The sequence below is a fragment of the Mesocricetus auratus genome, unplaced genomic scaffold (genome assembly GCF_017639785.1).
Source record: "Mesocricetus auratus isolate SY011 unplaced genomic scaffold, BCM_Maur_2.0 Super-Scaffold_100010, whole genome shotgun sequence".
NCBI lineage: Eukaryota > Metazoa > Chordata > Mammalia > Rodentia > Cricetidae > Mesocricetus > Mesocricetus auratus.
In genome coordinates, this window is record NW_024429194.1 from 74,539,698 (window position 1) to 74,560,049 (window position 20,352).

The following is a 20,352-nucleotide window of genomic DNA, read 5'->3' on the forward strand; positions in this document are numbered from 1 at the left end:
TACAGTACTTTTTATGATACCCACAAACAACATAAAATATCTTGGAATAATGCTAACCAAAAAGTGAAAAACCTGTATAGCAAGAACTTTGAGTCTTTAATGAAAGAAAGAAGATACCAGAAAACGGAAAGATCTCCCATGCTCTTGGATATGTAAGTTCAATGTAGTAAAAATGTAAATTTTGCCAAAAGCATTCTACAGATTCAATGCAATCCCTATCAAAACCGCAACACAATTCTTCACAGATCTTGAAGGAACAATAATTACCTTTATATGGAAAAACAAAAGACCCAGGATAGCCAAAACAACCCTGTAAAATAAAGGAACTTCCGGAGGCATCACCATCCTTGACTTCAAGCTCTATTATAGAACTATAGTCCTAAGAAAAATAGACAGGCGGACCAATGGAATCTAATTGAAAGCCATTATATTAACCCAAACACCTAATAATATCTGATTTTTGACAAAGAAGCTAAAAGTATACAACAGAAAAAAGAAAGCATCTTCAACAAATGGTGTTGGTATAACTGGATGCTGGCATGTAGAAGACTACAGATAGATCCATATTTATTGCCATGCACAAAACTTAAATACAAATGGATTAAAGACCTCAACATAAATTCAGCCTCACTGAACCTCTTTGAAGAGTAAGTAGGAGGTAACCTTGAATGATTTGGCAAAGGAGATGGCTTCCTGAACACAATACCAGTAGCACAGACACTGAGATAGACAATTAATAAATGGGACCTCCTGAAATGGAGATGCTTTTGTAAGGCAAAGGACACAGTCAGCAAGATAAAACAGCAGCTCACAGACTGGGAAAAGATATTCACCAACCCCACATCTGATAGTGGGCTGATCTCCAAAACTTACAAAGAACTCAAGAAGCTAGTCTCCAAAACACCAAATAATCCAATTAAATAGTGGGGTACATAACTAAATAGAGAATTCTCAATAGAGGAGTATAAAATGACTGATAGACACTTAAGAAAGTGCTCAACATCCTTAGCCATCAGGGAAATGCAAATCAAAGCAACTCTGAGATACCATCTCACTTCTGTCAGAATGGCTAAAATAAAAAACACCAATGACAGTTTATGCTGGAGAGAATGTGGAGAAAGGGGAACACTCCTCCACTACTGATGGGAGTGCCAACTCCTACAGCCACTTTGGAAATCAGTATGGAAATTCCTCAGGAAAATGGAATCAGTCTACTACAAGATCCAACAATTCTACTCTTAGACATATACCCAAAGATGCACATTCATACAACAAGGACATCTGTTCCACTATATTCATAGCAGTATTATTTGTAATAGCCAGAACCTGGAAGCAACCTAGATGCCCCTCAACTGAAGAATGGATAGAGAAAATGTGGTACATTTACACAATGGAGTGCTACCCATCAGGGAAAAAAATGGAATCTTGAAATTCTCAGGCAAATTATGGCACTAGAAGAAACCATCCCAAGTAAGGTAGCCCAGTCACAAAAACACAAACATGGTATGTACTCACTCATATATGGATTTTAGACATAGAACAAAGGATTACCAGCCTACAGTCCACATCACCAGAGAAGCTAGGTAACAAGGAGGACCCTAAGAGAGACATACATGGTCGCCTGGAGAGGGGGAAAGGGACAAGACCTCTTGAGTAAATTGGGCGCATGGAGGGAGGAGAGAGGGAGCTAAGAGAAAAAGAAGGGTACAAGAGGAGGGGAGAGGAAGACATGAGGGAGCAGGAAGGTTGAATGTGGTGGGTGGGGTATCACGGGGAGAATAGTGGAGAGCTTGACAAGAGATACCATAATAGAGGGAGCCATTATAGGTTTAAAGAGAAATCTGGCACTAGAGAAATGTCCAGAGATCTACCAGGATGACCCTAACTACCAATCTAAGCAGTGGTGGAGAGGCTACCTTAAATGACCTTTTCCAATAATGAGATTGATGACTGCCTTATATGCCATCCTAGAGCCTTCATCCAGTAGCTGATGGAAGCAGATACAGACACCCACAGCTAAACCCTGAGCTGAACTCGTGGAATCCAGTTGTAAGGAGGGAGGATGGATGGACAAAAGGGTCAAGACCTGGCTGGAGAAAATCACAGAAATAGCTGATGTGAACAAGGAAGCTCATGGACTCCAGACTGATAGCTGGGAAACCATCATAGGACTGTCTCAGACCTCCTGAATGTGGATGTCAGTTTGGAAGTCTGGTTAATCTATGGGGCCTCTGGTAGTGGATCAGTATTTATCCCTAGTACACGAATGGACTTTGGGAACCCACTTCACATAGAGGGATATTCTCTCAGCCTAGACACACGGGGGGGGGGGTCTAGGTCCTGCTCCAAATGATATGACAGACTTTGAAGATCCCCCATGGAAGGCCTCACCCTCCCTGGGGAGCAGAAAGAGGATGGGATAGGTGGCTGGTAGGTGCAGGGAAGGAGGGAAAGGAGAGTGAACTGGGATTGACATGTAAAACAGATTGTTTCTAATTTAAAAAATGAAAAATCAATTTGAATAATGAAAGACAATATTTTTCTGTGTGTGGTCATTGAAAACATTATAAGATTTACTAACATATCAAAGGATAATACCAACAGCCCAAAGTCTGACATGTAAAATATATCTTAGCCTTTTTGACCATAGAAGCCGTGGAAGAGAAGGTATTTCCTTTCCTGGTCCTGGAGGGAGGCATCTAATGTGACTGGACTCATCCAGTTAAGTGTTGGTGGGAAGAGGTATGTACTGCTCACACGTCCAACCCACCACTGCCCATCATAAAAGGTGTTGCCAGCCTTTTGTTTGTGTTACCCCCCCCTGAGAAATTTCAGGAGGTACATGCTTTAAGTCAGTATTAGCCTGGGTTCCTGAGTGATACATACATATACTGTAAGACGGTATCTGTTGGGGGCACAGATTGCTAGGAAAACCAGGAATGCTAATCACTCAGGGGTGTCTCCTCAGTGGAGGAAATAAAAATACCTGCATTCCATCCATAAATCTGGAAGTGGGAATTGTTAATGACCTAGTGACCTTTTGCTATCTATAGAGGCAGACATCATTCAAATATCCCAGAATGGTTATCTCTGACTTGCCCTCCTTAGACCTTTATCTTTAGCTACAAGTTCACAGAACCTATCCTTAGAGAATATATCACATGTACTTTAAAGCCTACTGACCTCTGTGCTATTTCAGTCAAAGACCACTCTAGATTCTTGGTCCTTAAGCTATAGACCCCACCTTCATGGCCACATGTACTTTGTAAAGGAGTTTCTGGGTAGTCACACTGTAAACTTTATTGTGCATCTGGAATGATTGTTGCGTGGAAACCTGGAATATGAATGATTGTTGCCTGGAAATTTGCCCCAAAATTGTATTATGTTTAAATATGCTGACATTAAACCACCAGACATCAGACTCCCTGAAGTTTGATCCAGGTAGATGTAGTCAATCTGAACTTAGTTTTGATTTTCACCTCCTAATGGTGATAATGCTGCCTGCCTTGACACCTGCAGAGTCCCCCTCAAGTATCAGCTTGGATTCCTGAGTGATGCCCACATAGTAAAGATAGTGTTAACCTAGGTAACTGAGTGATACACACATACTGAAGACAGTATCAGCCTTGGTTTCTGAGTGATGTCTCCGTAGAAATTGTCTTGTGTTGGTTGAATAAACTTAGGTTGTGTCTGATCTGTAAAAGGAAAATCTTTCACCTGTAATGTAGCTTGAATAAAACCAACAGCTGCAGAGCAGACCATTGTTGTGACTCAGACTGATGATACTAAGCTGAAGCTGGCCAAAGTTCATGTGCTTGGTAGGGGCAGCTTAAGAGCAAAGTTTGAGCTTTGGCATTCAGGAGTTTGGAAAGTGTCTTCTGAACTTTCACCAAAGATGAGTTAAAAGGAGTTACTCTGAAATCATGACAAACAAGCTATGTGTATCCAGAGAAGTCCCACAGAAAACTATTTTACATAAGAGCAGTGGCTGTGGGAGCCCTAAGTACAAGACAGAGAGATTCCAGCACTTACAGTGAAAATTGGAGATAGTGTTTCTGTGAGAATGAAGCACTAAAGCATTATGGATGGAAAGGAGTGTTTATTTAGAAAGGGGGCAGCCTAGTACAGCATAGTGTTACTGTTCACTTAGTGTCATATGGAACTGTCCATTCCCCAGACATCTCAAGATGTTTCATTACACAAGTAGCTTCCATGTGTCTCATCTACAATAAACTCATGATGTCTAAATTAATAACATTATTTTCTCTCAAATTCAGTTTCAAGATACTAGAATGTTTTCTTTGTGTCTTCAGTAGTCATTCAGATATAACAGTATAACAGTCAAATCCTGAGACTAAAGGCAATAAAACAGAAAGGCAGAACAATCCAGACCTTTCTTAAGACAAAGAATAAGTTTTAAAAAAGATAATTAAATTGCTACCAATAAGGTATTTAAAAGAGAACCAGTAGTTAAAAAGAAGCATACTCTTTTGCACACAGATGAAGTGGACTCTATTATTTCTAAGTGGAAACTTTTCACTGACCCATCACCAGGGACTTGCTCCAACTCAGTGTGTAAAGCCATATAGACCTTCCCTTATAGAGAGTGGTGGTGCTCATGTTTGAGGACTACAGCTGGCATGAATCCATCTTCTTATATTTGAACACTCTGAGTACCACTCTGAATAATGAATTATTTAGCAATTTTCTTTACCGGTAACTCCATTACTGGGGCCACCACCGGGTAGCATTGGACCCCTCCTCTGGGTCTTCCCTCCAGGTCCGAGAAGGAGGAGTACCTCATTTTAGAGTATGGAGGAGGTTTGCTCTCCCTGTCCTGTCTTTTTTTTTTTTTAATTCGAGTCCTTTTTAGTGCTTTTTTTAAGGGCCGCGACCTTAGCAAGTAACCGTTCCTTCTCAGACTCTGACTAGTCAGAGTCTGGGTCTGAGCTATTTTCATTTTCTAGGTCTGACAGAGTAGGATATCCCCGATTCTGACTGGAATCCCTCTTTTGGGTCGTGCCCTGAGATCTCTATTCATTCTTTTGTTGTTGCTAAGAGACTCCTCCTCATCCTCACTAACAATGGAGCCTCTAGTTTCAGGCAGGGTTTCTTCAGATGATTCATCGTCACTCTCTGCCTCAGAACTCAGGGAGGCTTGAGTCTAAGTCTCTTGTAACTCTGAAAAAGCCTCTTTTGTGGCCTGGACTACATGGTGGTGGCTAGCTTTATCTGTCAAAGGTGCGCCCCTCACTAATCTCCATAAGGAGAATGTGGATGGGGGCAGGGACTCAGGTCCCTCTTTTCGTAAAAGTTGATGAAGATCACGGCAAACTTCCTCCCAATCTGGGATATTTAAGCTTCCCCCAGTAATGAACCATGGACTCGCTCATTCGATTGATTTTAGAAAGCCTTCTAAGGTTTTAGACTTTTTTGTAGTCCATGTCCTTCAAGTAACTTTTTAACTTGATACTGTAATTTAAGCTTCCCGGAACTATTCCCCATCGTTTCTTTTCTTATTTTCCCCAATCTGTCCCTGGCCAGAAAAGAGAGACGAACCTGCCCACTTACCTCGCTTTCATGATCTCGGTGGGACCTCCAATTGCCGCACCTCCTGCGCAGCCTGTATCCGAGAATGTGGTGAGGGTTGATGACACAGACCAGTCGGTTGTGTTAAGAAAACTTTATGCTCCCCAAATCGGCTTAGGAGAACTTCCCAAGAAAAACGCTTCCCTTCAGAAAAACTTCTGCCATCCATACACGCACAAATCTCCAACAACTCTCTCACACACCTCTCACAGACCTCTCCTTCCTCCTGGCTGGTGGTTAAATCTCTGGCCCTAGAATCTGGAACAGCAGGGAGTAGCTAGCCATCGGGAAGATCAAAGTCATGGTGTTTCAGTGAGTAAGCCCTTATCGGAGCCCTTATCAGGAGCTTATGGCACTGAATTGTTTTCAGTAAACATTGTCTCGCAGCTGCCTGCTCCCAGGCTGATGGAGGGGTGGGTTTCCGGCCAGGGTCTGTGATCCCCACAACCGGCATGAGCTTACCTAAGAAACTAAAGCATATATCTTAGAGGGTATTTACCACAAGTCACTTAACTATTTATACTTCTGGTGACCTTCACTTTGGTCTTCGAACTGATTGATTCCTTGATAGCTAGCATCTGTTACCACCCAATCAAGATGTCGAAGAATCTTGCTATCATTCTTTCACTTATGCACACTGTCAGGGGTGTAGTAGGCAGAAGAACCATTGATTCTGGATTATTAACAATCTTAAGTCATTGAATATTTCTTAGTCTTAGTTTTCTTTATGGAGACAATTCTTAATTGGTTTATGGTAGGACATAAAAGAGAATGACATGAGTCAAACATAGTAACTAGCCTGCCACTAGAAATCCAATAGGCTGGCCTTGTATTCTCGATGTTTGTACTATTTGTCATCTGAATGTTGGATCACAGGTGTGTGCCACGGTGACCAAGTGAAACTCTATTTTCACAAGACAAAGTGTAATGTGCACAGCATAGACACTCTCCTCATTGTGAAGGAAGGGACCTTAACTTTGCTTGAGTGCCATGTTCTGGTGCCACATCTCTTTGCAAAGGGCTATTTGAGTAGAATGGTTTGTTGTTTGATGGTGGAAGTTCTCCTGTGTATATGCTTGTTCTATTGGTTGATAAACAAAGCACTGTTGGCCAAAAGGGAAGCAAGGTGGGACTAGGAGTCGAGGAGGATTCTGGGAAATGTAGTCAAGAGCAGGGAGTCACCATGTGATTCCAGGAGGAGAGGACACAAGTCTGGCGTTCTTGATAAGACCTTATAAAATTATGTATTAGTAGTTATGGGTTAATAATTAAGTCAGAGCTAGCCATTAAGAAACCATAACAAATGGCCAACAGCTTCATAATTAATATAGTGTCTCGTGTGTTATTTAGGGTCTGAAACAGCAGCAGGACCCAGGCAGCTGGCGGGGAAGAGTACACATTACAGTTGTTTTTGTTTGTTTGTTTGTTTTTGTTTTTGGAGACAGGGCTTCTCTGTGTAACAGCCCCAGCTGTCCTGGAACCAGCTCTGTAGACCATGCTGGCCTACAACTCACAGAGATCCACCTGCCTCTGCCTCCGAGTGCTGGGATTAAAGGCATGTGCCGATACCACTGCCTGGTTGAAATGGTTTGATCTTGAAAGTTGGCTAGATGCTTCTGAGACTTTGCTTACCCCAAACAGTGTAAGGTGTGCAAGAAGAGTTAGTTCCATTGATAAAAAAGGTAAGATCCCCAGGGCTCACTGGCTGCCATCTAGCCTCATGGGTGAGCAGCAGGCCAATGAGAGACCCTGTCGCAAAGGAGCTGGATGGCACTCTTGGGGACTGCTTTGCATCTGAGGTTATATATTACATGCACACACAAACACACAGGAATGTAAACATACATGAACATGCACAACCCACACAGGAATAAAATATTTTAAAAATGCTACAAATTTCCTTTCTTCCTTAATACCACATTGACAAAACAACTGAAGACCCCTTTACATCCTTTTGCTCCAATCCTTATGGCAACCAGCATCCTAAAATTACTATGAAATTTTCACACCCATGGTTTATATGTAAATTATGTAGGGAACTTTAAAGATGCTGTTGGTTGCAAACAAACTCACTAGATCAGAAATCAAGTTAGACTTAAGGTAAATCACCATTCAGTAGTTCTGATATCTTGTGAGCTGTGTATCCTCTCTAGGTCTTGGGTTTTTAATACGTAATTTGGCTACTCTTAGCTCCCTTAAATCCTATCGGCTCAGTCATGATGATTACAAGAATTTTAAATTCATATTTATACACACAAACTTTTGGCACTTCCTTTTGATGTTTTCGTGTACACACATATCATTGTGCCTTGCTCAATTTGGCTTCCCTTGTCCTTTTTACCCCTCTGGGTGTTCCCTTCTTTTCCCGAGTAGTTCCCCTTTTGCTTTTGCCATATACATATTTTTCACATATATATTCATAGTCATCCTATAGATTTGTGTGTATATACATGCACACATTCTTCATATGAAGGATAACACAGACTCTCTTTGCCCTCCGCCCCCCCCCCGACTCAAGTGTGCTTTATTTCATAGAAAAGTAACAAAAGTAACTGCTGTGTTTTTAGCTTCCAGTTACTTGCGTATTGACTTCTGTCTTGCCACTTTCAGTCTGTCTTTGCTAGTGAGGTGTTTCTTTGAGATAACGCAGAGTCAGATCTTGTTTTTAACCCAATAGGTCAGTTGGTGTATTTTAATTGTATAGTGAAGACCATTTACATTTAAGGTTATTGCCTAGATAGTTTTGTTAGGAGTACTGGCTCAGTTGGTAAGAGTACCTACTTTGCATGAGGACCCAAGTTCAAATTTCAGCATCACATAAAAATCCAGGCATGGTGGCGCCTGCTTACAGTCCAAGTGTGGAAACAGGCAGACCCTGAGAGTTTGTTGTCCAGCTAGCTGCGTGTGCACACTCAGGTACATGCACTTCCGTGCAAGCACACACACACACACACACACACACACACACACACACACACACGTATTCCTTATCTTTAGTTTTTATCTCAGATCTTTATTCTATTCCATGGATTACTATGTTTCATCTCATGATTATGCAAATAGAGGTCTTGGGTGGTGTACATGCTTTTTAGCTTTTGTCAACTTGACACACATTAGAATCACCTGGGAAGAGGGAACCTCTCTTGAGAAAAATGCCTCCATAAGACTTGCCTGCAGGCAAATCTCTGGGACATTTTCTTGATTAATGATTGATGTAGGAGGGCCCAGCCCACTGTGGGTCAGTGCCATCTCTGGGCAGGTGGCCCTGGGTTATATAAGAAAGCAGGCAGAGCAAGTTATGGTGAGTAGGCCAGTATGCAGCACAGGTTCCTGGTCTGTTTCAGTTCCTGCCTCTAGGTTCTTGACTGATTTCCCTTCATGATGAACTACAACTTTAAGGTGAAATAAACTCTTCATTATCCCAATTGCCTTTTTCCTTAACATTTATCCCAGCAATAGAAAGAAAACCAGGACATAGTATTTCCTTGACTGTATCTTTTATCCATGACATCATTTTCCTTTGGTTGTCTAGTCTATTGATGCTTTTGACTTTTTTGTTCCATTAAGTCTTTCATTTGCAACATTTCTACTTGGTTTTTCAAAATCTGTTTCCATGCTGAATTTCTCATCCACATTGCTGCCTTTCTTCTCTAGTTTTTGAACTGATTTCCTGACTTCATTCATTTGCTTGTCTGTGTCCTTTGCTCATTCTTTTTTTTTTGTAAGCAAACGCTAGAGTTCTTTGTCCAGCATTATATTCATATCAATATCTTTAGATTTGATAATTAGAGAACTGTGATCTTTTGAAAGAGCCCCGTTGTCATTTTTTTTAATTGTGTTTCTTGGATGTATGTCTTGCAGTTTTTACATTTGGTGGAATGGGAATATTTTTCAGTTTTATTTGGGAATGTTCTTAATGAGAAGCCTACAGGTGAGGGATAAATCCACAGTTCACAGTTCCACTCAGAGAGGAGAAAATAATCATAATAACAATATACTGCCAAACCACACCAAATACAGAAATATACGTTAAATAAATTAAAGCCTATCAATAGGCACAGAAAGGAAAATGCCAAAAACAACATAGAGTATACCATATCTACTTAATAGCCACTTAGAGTGAGAGCACAGATAATATTTGAACAAAAGAAAGGAATGCAGCCAAGAAAGGGGAAAGTAAAGAAGAACTGAGATTAAACAAAGAGGAAACATCGAGAAGGTAGAGAAGGCAGCTAGAAAGAGAGACATGAGAGGATGACAGAAAGGCATGTTACAATGTAAAGAAAAATGCATAAATACAACTTGTAAACATGAGGAGTCAAAACTTTAAATGATTTAAAATATATTATTTAAAATATATGTATTTTAAAATGTAAAATAAAATAATAGTAAAATGAAGACATGCAAGGTGCATTTTTTAAGCCTCTGGAATGTAAAAGCAATGAACTTGGGCAACTTCTTTCTGAATTCTCTAACACTGGCTCTGTCAGGCAGAAGGGGTGGTCGGCAGCAGCTGGACACTCTTTTGTTTTGTCTTGTTCAAAGTGGCTCAACAGTACTGCAGTCACTTCAGGGGCTTCCTGCCTTGTGTACCAGTTACCATTTCTTGTCACCTTTGGCTCTGTGGTAATAAACAAAACCCAACAAGCAAGTATGCAACAGATATTTTTATTAGATAGAAAAGGAGTCAGGAGTTTGCATTTTTCATATATACTGTATTTTTTTTAATGACTGAGTGTCTGAAGACATATGGTCTTCTTTTTTTCCTTGACGAATAGAATACAGTGTGGACAGGAAGAAAATAAATGGGACAACAACAAAAGAATAAAATTTCAACACAGCACTACATTAAGGATTTTTTAAAAGAAAGAGATAAGATGGCAACAAGAGCTTCTAGGACAAAAATCTGGGCTTCATCACCCCAGCAGGTTAGGGTCAACCATTTGTCCCCACTATGGCAATTACAGGCATGAGTAATGATGGAAAGCAGAGGTGGCATTATTCACAGTGGCCATGCTGGGATGAGGAATACATGAAGGGACCCGGGACTCCCTGCCCAACATCTCTGAAATCCATCATTGGAGCAGATATATGAGTCTTGGTTAAGATTGGAGGCAAGGGCTGGAGAGATCGCTCAGTGGATAGAAGCTCTTGGTGTGTAAGCATGATGGCCCGAGTTTGATCCCCAAACTCTATGGTGGAAGGAGGGAACCAACTCCTTAATCTTGTCCTCTGCTTGCCATATGTACACACTCACATGCACATACATGCATACTGTATATAAACACACAGCTCTACTAAATAAATATTTAAAACAGAGGGTAAGAAGTTTTTATAATCAAGTGATCCTGATCACGATGTTTCTAACTTTTATTGTCTCATAATTGACAATCATATCAACTCTGATCATATAAACAATAAACTGTTAATCTGTTCATTTCTGTCTTTACCTGATGGAGATGGATCTGTTTTCCTATGAAATGATTACATCAGCTCAGGCTAGGAGTGTCAAGCTCATGGAGAATTCCCTTTCTTTGGGATAGTCCATGCCTGTCCTCTGAGGTTTTGCAGTTCTCGGATTTCAAGGTGACTGCTGGTTAGGACAAGGACTCAGCTCTATTCTTCATGCTTGAATTAGAAGAAGGAATGTTCTATAGTGAGTGATGAGCATTCTTACCTGAAGTTGTAAGCAAAAGAGCCAAGGTAGAGGAAACAGACACAATTGAGTGAGGACATGCCAGACTTTCATCCTTTTAGGTCCAACTTGGGGACCAAAATGAGGAGTCAATGATTTTGAGCAAAAGAGCCTCCTAAGTATCTGTTTAAAGACTGACTAAAATCTTAGTTGTAGTCATCAAATAAATTATTGTACAATGACAGCGGCTTGAAGTCTGGCAGAGTGATGCAGATATGATGAAAGCATAGGCCCAATAAATATCAGAAGAATTTGAAGATCCTGCAGGCTGTTTGTTCCATTACACAAATTCTTTGTATCTTTTTTAAAAGATTATTTTAATAGGCAAAGGTTTCACCACTTTGTGTAACTTCTTTGAAACTGTTCGTGATTTTATGAAGTCAGACATGGAGATAATTAGGAGTTCTATTCTGGCTGGAGTATAGGAGTCCTGTAATTACACACTGCATTCTGCAGCAATTATCCTTACCCGTGTGCTCTTTCCTGTGGCCCAGAAAGCTTGCTTTATTATTATATGGCAAGTACTCAAAACCTCTTGGAAGGAAATGACTGTAATGAGGCTTGCTTGCTTTCTCCGTGGAAGTAAGAGGAGGAAAAAGAGATTTCCAAGTCATGTCGCCACTGTTTCCTATTTCTGTAAACATCTAGGTAGATTGACCATGAGGAATTTGTGAGCTGAAGAAAATGTTAAGATGCATTTAGCAAGTGAAAAAAAAGACATTTTCCCATTATAGTACTTGTATTAGTCAGGATTCTCTAAAGGAACACAAGTGATCAAATGAACATCTCTCTCTCACACACACACACATACACACACACACACACACACGCTATATACATACATACATACACACACACACACGTAGTGATATAATATTTATGATTTATTAAAACTTGCCTGAGGATTCAGAAAGCAAAGCCAGTCACAAGCTATAGAAGCCAGGCACACACCTTTAACCCAGCAGCCAGAAGCTAAGAGGGGGTTTGTACATACCTTTAATCCTAGGACTCAGAACTCTTTGAGTTCAAGGCCACCCAGATCTACACAAGAGTGAATCAATCTAAAAGAGAATTATAGCTCACACCTTTAATCCCAACATTAGGGAAGCATATAAGACAGAAGCAAGGTCTCAGTATGAGGCATTCATTCTCCAGCCACACTGAGGAGAGGCAGCAGTTTGAAACTTGGTGACAAGCTCAAGCATGGATCAGCCCCTTTAGCCTGAGCTAGAGGCAAGAGCTAGTGGCCTGGTTCTCTGCTTTTCTGATATTCAGCTTGAAGCTTGAACCCCAATATCAGTCTCTGTGTCTCTTATTTATTGTGTTGCAATACATATACGCATCTGATAAGTGGATGTCTCAGCTGATCTTCAGTGTATGTTGGAATCTCAAAGAAGTAGGTTCTAATACCAGGGAAGGAATACCTCAGCAGCAGGGTTGATGAACTTGCCAGCAAGAGTGAGGTCAAGCAGGCAAAAGCCAAGGCATCCTTCTTCCACGTTCATATATGTGGGCTACTTGTAGAAGGTGTGGCCCAGATTCAGGGTAGGACTTCTCACCTCAAATGATCCAAGGTCTTTTCTACACTATTCTACTTCAATTTTTCTCTAGTGGGACTGAAGCATCTAACTTCAGATTTCTACTGTACCACATGGTGTGACTTTAACAAATATTTTACTTGAAGGACAGTTTGACTTAGTTCCTCTCTTTCTTGACCCCTTTTTTTCCTAGCATCCTACAAATATCACAGTTGGTGTGAAAACCTAGTATAGAGGGGACATTTAAATAAATCGCCATGTGTAAAGCTTTTGTGCTCTGTCACTGTATTCATTAAATCTACTTTCAAGTCTTTTTCTTCTTTAGTTTGGAGTTTGAACAGCAAGCTAAGGGGGTTTCACTATCCTGGAATTTTGTTATTCATATCCAATACTAGGTCTCTTATCTTTCCTGATTAAAATAACCCTTGCCAAAAGCAACTGAAGGGAGAAAGGGCTTACCTTGCATGAAGTTCCAGGGCACCGTCCATCATGGTAGGAATGTTAAGGCATCTGGAGCATGAAACTTAATCTGACCACATTGCACCTGCATTCAGGAAGAAGAGAGCAGTGAACATGCAGGCTCAGCTAGCTCTTTCTTTAGTAAGAAGTCTAGGACTCAAGCCCAGCAAATGGTACCACCCACTTTCAGAGTATGTCCTCCCTCCTCAATTATGTTACTTCCTCATAGGCATCTCCAGAATCTTGGATCCTCAGTGACTACAGATCCTCTCAAGTTGATAATCAATATTAACCATCACACTAGGACTTCTTGTCCTCCATCATTAGAATTTATTGACCTTCATCATTAGGACTCCTTGTGTACCAATCATCTTTAGACATTTCAGCCTCTATTATTAGAATTTTTTTCTGCATTACTAGGGCATTCTCCATTGCTGGACATTTATCATCAACAAAATGGAACTTCGGTGAGTCCCCTTTAATTTTCACAAGTACCTCTGTCTATTCCGCCAAAATAAACCCAAGCCTCAAGCATTAGGTCAGAGGTTATTCTCAGCTTCATTCTGACATGCCTATTCCTGGGACACCAAGGATTTGGTTTTGGTCTCTATTGTGGCTTCGTTTACCTCCCAGTGGGAACCTGAAGATCACAAAGTGTTGGGAGATGTCATTTTGTAAATATGTGTCTGAGTGATTTGAATAAAGCATTGTTGGCCAATAGGAAAGCAAGATAGGTCGAGGAGGATTCTGAGAGAGACACAGGCAGACTCGATGTAGGCTGCCAGAGGAGTAAGGTCCGGATCCTTTTCTCCGGTAAGAGAAATACTTAGATTAACAATTATGGGTTAAATACTTAAGTCAGAGCTAGTCAGTAAGAAACCAAGCAAATGGCCAACAACTTCATAATGAATATAGTGTCCTGTATGTTCATTTGGGTTGGCAAGGCTCCGGGACCTAGGCAGGATCCTGAAACAACGAAGATGCTTGTTTGTTCACGTTTCTGGATTCACCCAAAACACCAAGTTGTCCCATGAAAAGAGCCTTCTTTGAACTGAAAATTTGCATTGGCAAATGGTCAAAAGTTTTTTTTGTTTGTTTGTTAGTTTCTTTTTGTGTTTTGACACCGGGTTTCTCTGTGTAACAGTCCTGGCTGTCCTGAAACTCGATTTGTAGACCAGGCTGACCTCTAGCTCACAGAGCTCAGCCTGCCTCTGCTTCCCAGGCACTGGGATTAAGTGTGTGTCACCACCACCTGGTGGTCCAAAGTTCTTTCATTCAGGTTTTCTTTAAATACCTAGCCTCCAAGACAAGGAGTTCTTTTGGGGCCTTTCTGAATAAAAATGGTTTTTGGTTTGTATACCTCTGATAAGCCCCCACCCACTCTGTAAAATCTCCCTCTATCTTCTCTCCTCTCCCTCCTTTTCAAATTTTTTTTCCTTGCTGGGGACTTAACCACTCACTGCCACTTTCACAACAGCAGGAACAGGATGCTTAGATGACAATGTTAACACCTGTGGACCCCCATCATTCCCAACCAGAATGATGTACAGATATAAGTTGTGAAGGGAAGTTCCTGGGAAGAGTCTCCATCTTTCATGGAATCTTCTACAAGGCTGATTGATTAGGAATTCAAAGAGCCCTTTATTAGCCATTCATGCTCCACCTCTGTGTCTGAGATGGTGTCACCAGGGACATTCCTCTTACGATGCTTCTTTTTACTTAACTCTTATACTTACCTTCTACTCATCTGCCAATAAACATATATACTTACAAGGACTTATATATTTTTTTAGCCCTGGAAATGTTCTCTCATATTTTGTCCTGGTGATTTTTGTTCAGTCTTGTATTTCTCTTCTGGAAGTAAGATTTGAATGTTCCTTCTCTTGGTATAATTTTCTAATTTTACTTGCCTTCTTCTCTTACTTTTTACTGACTGTCTTGATTATGTACTTCAAGGTTTGTATTGAAATACATTTCTGGGAACCATTGCTTTTGCTACATTTCCTTATCACTCATTCACCCTTGTTCTAGATTTATGGGCACGGTACCTTGTCTTTCGTGTCCAGGGATATAATAATGGGATTTTCTATTTTTGCTGTTCTTTTCCTCCTTGTTCATTGTCATCATGTCCTTCCAGTCCTATTTCCTCTCTCATTTCAGTCTCTCAGGTTTATTCTGCTCACATGTTTTGTGACTCCGTGGCTGTCAGCTCATATTTGACCCTGGGATGTCTGCAACTTGAGAGGTTTGCAGCCTGGCGGGTTTCACTACACTCTCATGAAGCTTTCTGACCCGGGCAGGCCACCAAGCGACAGGCCATTCAGTCTCTGTAAAGCAGAATTGTTCTGTTCTTTGCCTGGTCACTGTTGTTCTGAGAACACGTCTGCATAAAGGTGAGACACCACTGTCCTTGGCCTATTGCCTCTAGTTTCAAGTGACTATGGAAGCATCAATCCCCTTATTCAGCTTGATCCAAGTCCTGACTGTTGCCTGGGAGACAAGGAGAAAAAAGAATAAAGTTTGGACTTCCTAAAAGGACTCTAGGGGTTGGATGAAGAAGCTTTCTCTAGCAGGTATGTCAACATTTCATTCTTGTAGGGATGACCTGAATTATGTGTATGATACCTTATTAGTAAATTATGGCAATTAAGATAGACTAGATTTGGGAGCATTAAAATTGCAGCTTATAGTTATGCTAACATGACTTTTGTGTAGAACAGTTTAGCAATAACTATATGCTTGGAGAAATCTATGCCTTTTGAGTGTGTTTTGCAAGATATATAAGAGAGAATATCTTCAGAGTCTTAGGGAACTGCCATTACCTATCACTACTTTTAAAATAATGCACATTTTACTGTGTTTCATTTTTGGGCTTTGACTTGAGTAAGGCAAGTTCATTATAAATGTTCACTAACCAATATCCTGAACAGCAAAATAAAATGGGCCTGGTGATGGTGTCATGGTGTCATCAGATGCCTTTAATCTCAGCCCTCTGGGAGGTAGAGGCAGGCAGATCTCTGTGAGTTCAAGACCAGCCTGGTCTACAGAGTGAGTTCCAGGACAGGCTTCAAAGCCACAGAGAAACCCTGTCTTAAAAAACAAAAAAACAAAACAAACAAACAAAAAGCTTGGTAGAGAAATAGACCTGTCAGCTGTATTTTGGGGGCTAGGAAATGAGTGATTTTATGTGCTGGAAAGATCCACCACATGGAAAGAAAGGAATGCTTTGTGTTATTCACATAAAGTATGGAATGCTGCGCCTCTCATAACTATTTCAAGCTTTTGCCATTAATAACCCGTCTCTAGTTTATAATAAAATGCACGACTTCCCTTCCTAATTCCTTTGTGGCATTGAAAAGGCTCTTTGTGGAAACCACCACCCCACAGCTCTGCTCTTTAAAGAGCTTGCTAATTGTATCTGAATTGTGCTGCTGGGTGGGATTCTTAAATCAGAGTAGTTTCTTTGGGTTGTGTATTTTCAGCAGAATGGTATAATTCTTATTCTTTTCATAACTTAAGGGTAAGAATAACATTACTTTGAAAATAAGCTTAGCAGTATTAAAAGTTTGAAAACTGTTTTCCAGAAGACCCAGATGTGAATTTCTGCACAGAAGGCAGCCGTTTCCATCTCCACAAGGAACGAAGGGGGTACTTGGGAGTGAGTTCGTTTCTGCAGGTTTAAGTAACAGAAATTGATTTTCCCACAGTTCCTTGGGCTGCAAAGTCAAAGATGGAAGGGTTACGAACATCTGTGGCCTTTCTCATTGGCTTTCAGATGGCCACCTTTCCTCTCTATGTGTCTCCATTTTGCTTTCTCTTCCCGGGTGTATTTGTCAAAGCTTTCTTTTCTCATCAGGATCCTGGCTAAGTGGACTGGAGCCTAACATACATACTTTATTTTAAGTCAGTTACCTTTAAAGCTATGTCTAAATAGCATTACAGGCTGTGTGTCTATGTGTTATGTGTTAATATTTCAACATACAAAGTTTGGACTGGGAAAATGGGTCACAATGCAGCCCACAAATGACAAAGTTATGAGTGGAGTTATTTATCTTTATTCTATTCCACTTCTTAACTATTCTTCCTCTCCTCAAAGGTAAACAGATATTTGGGTTGACTCTGATGCACAAAGTAGTAAGTCTAAAACTTGTGGATGGATATGGCATATACATAATATATAATAAGGTTTAATGAACAAAGTTGTAGCACTTGATCAAAACAAATCACAGTGAATGTGAAAAATGATGGTTACATGGGCTACCGCAGTGCTCAGTATAGCACTTTCATATTGTGTGTGCTGTCTTACAGTAATATAAAGGAGGAAGTTCAGGTGCAAATGACATTTGTATTATGTAGTGTTCAGATATTATGACATATTTAATAATATTATGACTAATATGTCATAACATCATAATTCCTAAGGGAAACTAAATAGAAAATGTAACTCAAATGTTTAAATCTGCCTTAATATTTTTCGTAAAGTGTGTAATAATTTATAGGTTCTAGACTTTGCCATGTAATTATATAATCATTTTTGTACTATTGTCATTCATGTCCTCATTTTAATACACTGGTGATTATAGCTCTAGTTTTTAAAATGCACATTTATGAGGAACTGTTAAGGATTTTTTATCATGAGTGTTTTAAAAATTTCAGGACATTTTATAGGAAAAATGGCATCTCTAGCATTGAAGCACAGAAGGACGTGCTCTTCCGAGGGATCTGCTCTTCCGAGGGACCTGCTCTTCCAAGGCATCTGCTCCTGTGCATTGACAAATGTACATATACGACACAGTTGTGCTCTAAGTAGTTATATACATGGTAGAGAAGGAAACACTCTACTCGCTGTGTCCGTATTCCCCTCATGAAAGGAAGGACGTGTGTCGGATGCTGAATGTCCATGTATAAGCTTTCTTATACATTTAGTAATCATGAAAATAACTTTTAAAGGTACCATTCTTTTATTTCTGGGAAGACAAATTCCACCATACAATTTTGAAAGAAGAATAAAAGACCTTCTACATCCTCCTCTGTACATGTGGAAGGAAACATTTTGTGATATTCCAGCAAACAGCAATCTTCTCCCTATGGCTTTTCTATGTCTTAAAATTGCCCTTAGCCTGGGGAGGTCAAGATAATTCCACACTTATCTCAAAATTCACCGACTTTTTGAAAGTAAAGCAATACAAGCAATCATAATGAATTAAAACTTGAGACAAGAAAAATATGAAGAAGATAATTTCCTTTGTGAGAAACCAGCCGCAGCCTCAGAAAGGAAAATGGGGAATCTAGGATTGCAGGCAGTAAAATTATGAGATTTAGTCATGGTTTATGGCAATAAAATTTTAACTCCTCAAGCGAAAATCACCATTGCCTTTACTTACACCCCTTTGATTAAAAATGACAAACAATAAAAATATACCAGTTATTTTTCTAAAAGCTGTAGAGGTGGGCTAGCATATTGAGAAGTATTGCTGAGGCCACACCCCTGTGACTTTCTCTGAGGCTTAAGCAGCTGTCACACTGTGGCCAGCAGCAGTTCCCAGCGTATGTTTCTAACTAGTACCAGCCTCCCCCATACTCTTTGTCACGTCGTGTATACTACATTGAACCAAATCCCTAAGATGTGAAACTTCGGACCACCCCCAGAAACTGATAAAACTCCTCAGTGGAATTTTCTGGGAAGTATCTCTGAAAGCTGTTCTCTTGCTGCCCCCTTCCCTGCTACCCCTCTCATGTCCTCTGTCTGTCTGTCTGTCTGTCTGTCTGTCTGTCTGTCTGCCTGCCTGTCTGTCTGTGTCTGTCTCTCTCTCCCCTATTCTCACTCTTGACCAAGCCCCACCCCATGTTTTAAAGGGGAGCATCCCCTTCTGTTTAAGACCCCGTCACATTTAGAATCTCCGTATTCTGTATTGGTTCCCACCCAACGAAGGCTCGGCCGAGTCTCGAGGCCCTTTCATTACAGGGGCATATGTGCCATCAGCTTCTTTCAGGACTGGCTGTCGCTGTTGTTTTTCTCATTTTATATATAACAGCTATCAGACGATCACCTTTTGCACTTGCAAACATTCCTGTTTAAAATTTATGCAGGACTCAGAGATAAATTTGACCCACACAGAAAAGATCCAAAATGTTTCTACTGCATACCTATCAAAGACATGGACCAGAGACGAAGGCCAGGACATACACATCCATATCATGAACAGACACAATAATAAATTAAATTTAAACATATTAAAAATAGAGACCCTTATGATTCAACTTTCCTTGGCCCCGATTTTAATGAAAATTCTCTGTATAGAGAATGCGGGCAAGTGAGGCCCAGGAACCCCTCCCTGAAGAAGACCCATCCAACTAGCTCAGCCAGATTTGCATCTGTCCTAACATTGTCTCCCGGCTTTCTATAACAAAATGACCACAGGCACAATGGCAAGGAAATTTGGCTTCTTTTCTCTCTCCAATTGGGTCAGCCAGGACCAGGAGATTCTAATCTCTTTGTATTGATTATACGCATGCAAACAGCAAAGTGTGTGTGTGTGTGTGTGTGTGTGTGTGTGTGTGTGTGTGTGTGCACGGGGGCGGGGGTATTCTGAATTTTATATGCATGCAGATAGCTAAATAGGAGGGATTTTATTCAGAATATGAACAAAAGTGCAGGTCAGACTCATTGCCAGACAACACTGACAGGGGCATCCCTCCAAGGAATCTGATTTTAATCATATGTGGTACCCAGACATGTAGTTAAGATGATGCGTTGCTTCTTTTCCCTAGCAGTTTACTCTGAGGCTATAGTCTGTCTTCTGCATGCATCAAAATCAGTTCATGGAGTTCCCATGCCTAAAAACTATAAAACTATAAACAAACTCATTTTTCTTTACCAATTTTTATTTCTTAATTTATTTTAAACTAAGGCAGTAGGTTTATGGACCTAAGTAGCTGATAACACCTTTATCAAAATAGTTTTCTAAAAATGAAAACATCTGTTATTGCAACACTATGATCTGATTTTTCTTTTAAAATTAAAGTCATGTAAATGGTACAAATTGAATGATTCTCATAGTAATAAATGAC

At 40.3% G+C, this 20,352-nt stretch overlaps 1 long non-coding RNA gene across 1 annotated transcript in view; it reads right to left on the reverse strand.

The window, feature by feature from the left end:
• Window positions 1-5,778, reverse strand: part of LOC121142909 — a 38,212-nt gene extending 32,434 nt beyond the window's left edge. Inside the window, exon 1 of the long non-coding RNA XR_005880051.1 lies at window positions 5,572-5,778. This is a non-coding gene — a long non-coding RNA (uncharacterized LOC121142909). The remainder of the gene's footprint in view (window positions 1-5,571) is intronic.
• Between the last annotated feature and the right edge of the window lie 14,574 nt (window positions 5,779-20,352).